The following is a 7,116-nucleotide window of genomic DNA, read 5'->3' as shown; positions in this document are numbered from 1 at the left end:
CACTGTCCTCTACAGATACATACACTGTCCTCTACAGATACATACACTGTCCTCTACAGATACATACACTGTCCTCTACAGATACATATACTGTCCTCTACAGATACATATACTGTCCTCTACAGATACATACACTGTCCTCTACAGATACATATACTGTCCTCTACAGATACATACACTGTCCTCTACAGATACATACACTGTCCTCTACAGATACATACACTGTCCTCTACAGATACATACACTGTCCCTCTACAGATACATATACTGTCCTCTACAGATACATACACTGTCCTCTACAGATACATATACTGTCCTCTACAGATACATATACTGTCCTCTACAGATACATATACTGTCCTCTACAGATACATATACTGTCCTCTACAGATACATATACTGTCCTCTACAGATACTGTCCTCTACAGATACATATACTGTCCTCTACAGATACATATACTGTCCTCTACAGATACATATACTGTCCTCTACAGATACATATACTGTCCTCTACAGATACATATACTGTCCTCTACAGATACATACGTACAGATAGAAGAGAGATATCATGGTGGTTTCATTTTACAGCAACAGAACAGGCTCTGGTGGTCGTATAGCACGGAGGAAAGAATGGATAAAAGGACAGAGCAGAGAAGAAGAGAGGGAGAGTAATAGTGGTTGGGTGGAGGTGTGTAGAAAGAGAGGGACAGTAATAGTGGTTGGGTGGAGGTGTGTAGAAAGAGAGGGACAGTAATAGTGGTTGGGTGGAGGTGTGTAGAAAGAGAGGGACAGTAATAGTGGTTGGGTGGAGGTGTGTAGAAAGAGAGGGACAGTAATAGTGGTTGGGTGGAGGTGTGTAGAAAGAGAGGGACAGTAATAGTGGTTGGGTGGAGGTGTAGAAAGAGAGGGACAGTAATAGTGGTTGGGTGGAGGTGTGTAGAAAGAGAGGGACAGTAATAGTGGTTGGGTGGAGGTGTGTAGAAAGATAGGGACAGTAATAGTGGTTGGGTGGAGGTGTGTAGAAAGAGAGGGACAGTAATAGTGGTTGGGTGGAGGTGTGTAGAAAGAGAGGGACAGTAATAGTGGTTGGGTGGAGGTGTGTAGAAAGAGAGGGACAGTAATAGTGGTTGGGTGGAGGTGTGTAGAAAGAGAGGGACAGTAATAGTGGTTGGGTGGAGGTGTGTAGAAAGAGAGGGACAGTAATAGTGGTTGGGTGGAGGTGTAGAAAGAGAGGGACAGTAATAGTGGTTGGGTGGAGGTGTAGAAAGAGAGGGACAGTAATAGTGGTTGGGTGGAGGTGTAGAAAGAGAGGGACAGTAATAGTGGTTGGGTGGAGGTGTAGAAAGAGAGGGACAGTAATAGTGGTTGGGTGGAGGTGCGTAGAAAGAGAGGGACAGTATTAGTGGTTGGGTGGAGGTGTAGAAAGAGAGGGACAGTAATAGTGGTTGGGTGGAGGTGTGTAGAAAGAGAGGGACAGTAATAGTGGTTGGGTGGAGGTGTGTAGAAAGAGAGGGACAGTAATAGTGGCTGGGTGGAGGTGTGTAGAAAGAGAGGGACAGTAATAGTGGTTGGGTGGAGGTGTGTAGAAAGAGAGGGACAGTAATAGTGGTTGGGTGGAGGTGTGTAGAAAGAGAGGGACAGTAATAGTGGTTGGGTGGAGGTGTGTAGAAAGAGAAGGTGTGTAGAGAAAGAGAGGGACAGTATTAGTGGTTGGGTGGAGGTGTAGAAAGAGAGGGACAGTAATAGTGGTTGGGTGGAGGTGTGTAGAAAGAGAGGGACAGTAATAGTGGTTGGGTGGAGGTGTGTAGAAAGAGAGGGACAGTAATAGTGGCTGGGTGGAGGTGTGTAGAAAGAGAGGGACAGTAATAGTGGTTGGGTGGAGGTGTGTAGAAAGAGAGGGACAGTAATAGTGGTTGGGTGGAGGTGTGTAGAAAGAGAGGGACAGTAATAGTGGTTGGGTGGAGGTGTGTAGAAAGAGAGGGACAGTAATAGTGGTTGGGTGGAGGTGCGTAGAAAGAGAGGGACAGTATTAGTGGTTGGGTGGAGGTGTAGAAAGAGAGGGACAGTAATAGTGGTTGGGTGGAGGTGTGTAGAAAGAGAGGGACAGTAATAGTGGTTGGGTGGAGGTGTGTAGAAAGAGAGGGACAGTAATAGTGGCTGGGTGGAGGTGTGTAGAAAGAGAGGGACAGTAATAGTGGTTGGGTGGAGGTGTGTAGAAAGAGAGGGACAGTAATAGTGGTTGGGTGGAGGTGTGTAGAAAGAGAGGGACAGTAATAGTGGTTGGGTGGAGGTGTGTAGAAAGAGAAGGTGTGTAGAGAAAGAGAGGGACAGTATTAGTGGTTGGGTGGAGGTGTAGAAAGAGAGGGACAGTAATAGTGGTTGGGTGGAGGTGTGTAGAAAGAGAGGGACAGTAATAGTGGTTGGGTGGAGGTGTGTAGAAAGAGAGGGACAGTAATAGTGGCTGGGTGGAGGTGTGTAGAAAGAGAGGGACAGTAATAGTGGTTGGGTGGAGGTGTGTAGAAAGAGAGGGACAGTAATAGTGGTTGGGTGGAGGTGTGTAGAAAGAGAGGGACAGTAATAGTGGTTGGGTGGAGGTGTGTAGAAAGAGAGGGACAGTAATAGTGGTTGGGTGGAGGTGTAGAAAGAGAGGGACAGTATTAGTGGTTGGGTGGAGGTGTGTAGAAAGAGAGGGACAGTAATAGTGGTTGGGTGGAGGTGTAGAAAGAGAGGGACAGTAATAGTGGTTGGGTGGAGGTGTAGAAAGAGAGGGACAGTTATAGTGGTTGGGTGGAGGTGTAGAAAGAGAGGGACAGTATTAGTGGTTGGGTGGAGGTGTGTAGAAAGAGAGGGACAGTAATAGTGGTTGGGTGGAGGTGTAGAAAGAGAGGGACAGTAATAGTGGTTGGGTGGAGGTGTAGAAAGAGAGGGACAGTATTAGTGGTTGGGTGGAGGTGTAGAAAGAGAGGGACAGTATTAGTGGTTGGGTGGAGGTGTAGAAAGAGAGGGACAGTAATAGTGGTTGGGTGGAGGTGTGTAGAAAGAGAGGGACAGTATTAGTGGTTGGGTGGAGGTGTGTAGAAAGAGAGGGACAGTAATAGTGGTTGGGTGGAGGTGTGTAGAAAGAGAGGGACAGTAATAGTGGTTGGGTGGAGGTGTGTAGAAAGAGAGGGACAGTAATAGTGGTTGGGTGGAGGTGTGTAGAAAGAGAGGGACAGTAATAGTGGTTGGGTGGAGGTGTGTAGAAAGAGAGGGACAGTAATAGTGGTTGGGTGGAGGTGTGTAGAAAGAGAGGGACAGTATTAGTGGTTGGGTGGAGGTGTAGAAAGAGAGGGACAGTAATAGTGGTTGGGTGGAGGTGTAGAAAGAGAGGGACAGTATTAGTGGTTGGGTGGAGGTGTAGAAAGAGAGGGACAGTAATAGTGGTTGGGTGGAGGTGTGTAGAAAGAGAGGGACAGTAATAGTGGTTGGGTGGAGGTGTGTAGAAAGAGAGGGACAGTAATAGTGGTTGGGTGGAGGTGTAGAAAGAGAGGGACAGTAATAGTGGTTGGGTGGAGGTGTAGAAAGAGAGGGACAGTAATAGTGGTTGGGTGGAGGTGTGTAGAAAGAGAGGGACAGTAATAGTGGTTGGGTGGAGGTGTAGAAAGAGAGGGACAGTAATAGTGGTTGGGTGGAGGTGTGTAGAAAGAGAGGGACAGTAATAGTGGTTGGGTGGAGGTGTGTAGAAAGAGAGGGACAGTAATAGTGGTTGGGTGGAGGTGTGTAGAAAGAGAGGGACAGTATTAGTGGTTGGGTGGAGGTGTAGAAAGAGAGGGACAGTAATAGTGGTTGGGTGGAGGTGTGTAGAAAGAGAGGGACAGTAATAGTGGTTGGGTGGAGGTGTGTAGAAAGAGAGGGACAGTAATAGTGGTTGGGTGGAGGTGTGTAGAAAGAGAGGGACAGTAATAGTGGTTGGGTGGAGGTGTGTAGAAAGAGAGGGACAGTAATAGTGGTTGGGTGGAGGTGTGTAGAAAGAGAGGGACAGTAATAGTGGTTGGGTGGAGGTGTGTAGAAAGAGAGGGACAGTAATAGTGGTTGGGTGGAGGTGTAGAAAGAGAGGGACAGTAATAGTGGTTGGGTGGAGGTGTGTAGAAAGAGAGGGACAGTAATAGTGGTTGGGTGGAGGTGTAGAAAGAGAGGGACAGTAATAGTGGTTGGGTGGAGGTGTAGAAAGAGAGGGACAGTAATAGTGGTTGGGTGGAGGTGTAGAAAGAGAGGGACAGTAATAGTGGTTGGGTGGAGGTGTGTAGAAAGAGAGGGACAGTAATAGTGGTTGGGTGGAGGTGCGTAGAAAGAGAGGGACAGTAATAGTGGTTGGGTGGAGGTGCGTAGAAAGAGAGGGACAGTATTAGTGGTTGGGTGGAGGTGTGTAGAGAAAGAGAGGGACAGTAATAGTGGTTGGGTGGAGGTGTGTAGAAAGAGAGGGACAGTATTAGTGGTTGGGTGGAGGTGCGTAGAAAGAGAGGGACAGTAATAGTGGTTGGGTGGAGGTGTAGAAAGAGAGGGACAGTAATAGTGGTTGGGTGGAGGTGTGTAGAAAGAGAGGGACAGTAATAGTGGTTGGGTGGAGGTGTAGAAAGAGAGGGACAGTAATAGTGGTTGGGTGGAGGTGTAGAAAGAGAGGGACAGTAATAGTGGTTGGGTGGAGGTGTAGAAAGAGAGGGACAGTAATAGTGGTTGGGTGGAGGTGTGTAGAAAGAGAGGGACAGTAATAGTGGTTGGGTGGAGGTGTGTAGAAAGAGAGGGACAGTAATAGTGGTTGGGTGGAGGTGTAGAAAGAGAGGGACAGTAATAGTGGTTGGGTGGAGGTGTGTAGAAAGAGAGGGACAGTAATAGTGGTTGGGTGGAGGTGCGTAGAAAGAGAGGGACAGTATTAGTGGTTGGGTGGAGGTGTGTAGAGAAAGAGAGGGACAGTAATAGTGGTTGGGTGGAGGTGTGTAGAAAGAGAGGGACAGTATTAGTGGTTGGGTGGAGGTGCGTAGAAAGAGAGGGACAGTAATAGTGGTTGGGTGGAGGTGTAGAAAGAGAGGGACAGTAATAGTGGTTGGGTGGAGGTGTAGAAAGAGAGGGACAGTATTAGTGGTTGGGTGGAGGTGTGTAGAAAGAGAGGGACAGTAATAGTGGTTGGGTGGAGGTGCGTAGAAAGAGAGGGACAGTAATAGTGGTTGGGTGGAGGTGTAGAAAGAGAGGGACAGTAATAGTGGTTGGGTGGAGGTGTAGAAAGAGAGGGACAGTAATAGTGGTTGGGTGGAGGTGTAGAAAGAGAGGGACAGTAATAGTGGTTGGGTGGAGGTGTGTAGAAAGAGAGGGACAGTAATAGTGGTTGGGTGGAGGTGTAGAAAGAGAGGGACAGTAATAGTGGTTGGGTGGAGGTGTAGAAAGAGAGGGACAGTAATAGTGGTTGGGTGGAGGTGTAGAAAGAGAGGGACAGTAATAGTGGTTGGGTGGAGGTGTAGAAAGAGAGGGACAGTAATAGTGGTTGGGTGGAGGTGTAGAAAGAGAGGGACAGTAATAGTGGTTGGGTGGAGGTGTAGAAAGAGAGGGACAGTATTAGTGGTTGGGTGGAGGTGTGTAGAAAGAGAGGGACAGTATTAGTGGTTGGGTGGAGGTGTGTAGAAAGAGAGGGACAGTAATAGTGGTTGGGTGGAGGTGTAGAAAGAGAGGGACAGTAATAGTGGTTGGGTGGAGGTGTAGAAAGAGAGGGACAGTAATAGTGGTTGGGTGGAGGTGTGTAGAAAGAGAGGGACAGTAATAGTGGTTGGGTGGAGGTGTAGAAAGAGAGGGACAGTAATAGTGGTTGGGTGGAGGTGTGTAGAAAGAGAGGGACAGTAATAGTGGTTGGGTGGAGGTGTAGAAAGAGAGGGACAGTAATAGTGGTTGGGTGGAGGTGTGTAGAAAGAGAGGGACAGTAATAGTGGTTGGGTGGAGGTGTAGAAAGAGAGGGACAGTATTAGTGGTTGGGTGGAGGTGTAGAAAGAGGTGTGAAAAGAAGGAAGATCGAGGGAATGACTGGTAGAAATAGTGTTGCCATGACAACCTGCTCCCCTCTCACAGAGGCAACCCTGCCTGCCATCACCCCCCCCCACACACACACCCCAAACCCCACACATACGCCACAACCCCCACACCCCGAACCCCACAAGAGTCATTCAGAGGAGAGTCCGGAGCCGGCCACTTCTGCCTCCATGTGGTTGTACAAGGTTACTACATCCTCCAGATGTGGAATGTCTTATATTGAGTAATGTCTTGCGAAAACAGGCTTTAAAGGTTCACTTATATTTATGCTCACGGACTTCAGCTGCTATCGGTAAAGACAAATAATTGAAAAACAAAATCGCGCACGCGCAACCCCTACTAACGCACCCTTCAGGGAGTGTTGGGCGGGCGGGGCTCTACGTCCTCCCGGTGGGGGCTCCTCACTTGCAGGCGAGTCAGTAGGATACAATAGCAGTAACACACACATGTGTGTGGGGAGGAACTAATTGGCATGATGACATTATGAGGAGGGTGTAAAAAAGCTAAAACTGCTTCCCTTTCGTCTTTGCAGTCGCGTAAATTTGTGCTACTGTAATTCAAATGAGTCAAAGCATATATAGCATATATATATATAGCATATATATATAACTTATCGTCTGCTTATCAGAATTGAGAATTAAAAAATATGTTTTAACAAACAATTTTAAATATATTTCCATCAACTGAAATGATGAGCCGATTACAGCTTCCTTTCTCAGTTTTTGGGAGGTGTAGTTCCAGACTCTATTAGGGGTAGGCAACCTTAGGCACGGGGGCCAACATTGGAACAGGGAAGGGTGATCACTGGCACACTGGCATAAGTGTGAGAGAGGTTTTTGAGGGGCGCTAGCCCCTCCTATAAACAGCTATAGTGTAGATTCTGTCTGAACACGAACATTAAATGCCATTGACAATGAATGGAGAATTTACGTCATTATGTGTCTAGGCAAATCGGCAAATCAGCTGAGCAAATTGGCCACCCTTGGCCAATAAGGGACCACCATTCTTGATGATGATGTACGATGATGTACAATGATTAGAGCGTCCCTCACTTCACACAGGTGT

At 47.5% G+C, this 7,116-nt stretch overlaps 1 protein-coding gene across 1 annotated transcript in view; it reads right to left on the bottom strand.

Moving 5' to 3' along the window:
- Positions 1–7,116, bottom strand: part of kiaa0586 (KIAA0586 ortholog) — a 123,706-nt gene that overhangs the window by 94,009 nt on the left and 22,581 nt on the right. The gene's annotated exons all lie outside the window — the stretch shown is intronic.

Source organism: Electrona antarctica (assembly GCF_951216825.1).
Source record: "Electrona antarctica genome assembly, chromosome: 18".
NCBI classification, from domain to species: Eukaryota; Metazoa; Chordata; class Actinopteri; order Myctophiformes; family Myctophidae; genus Electrona; species Electrona antarctica.
Note: the sequence above shows the minus strand (reverse complement) of the source record. Positions and strands in the feature narration are given on the sequence as shown.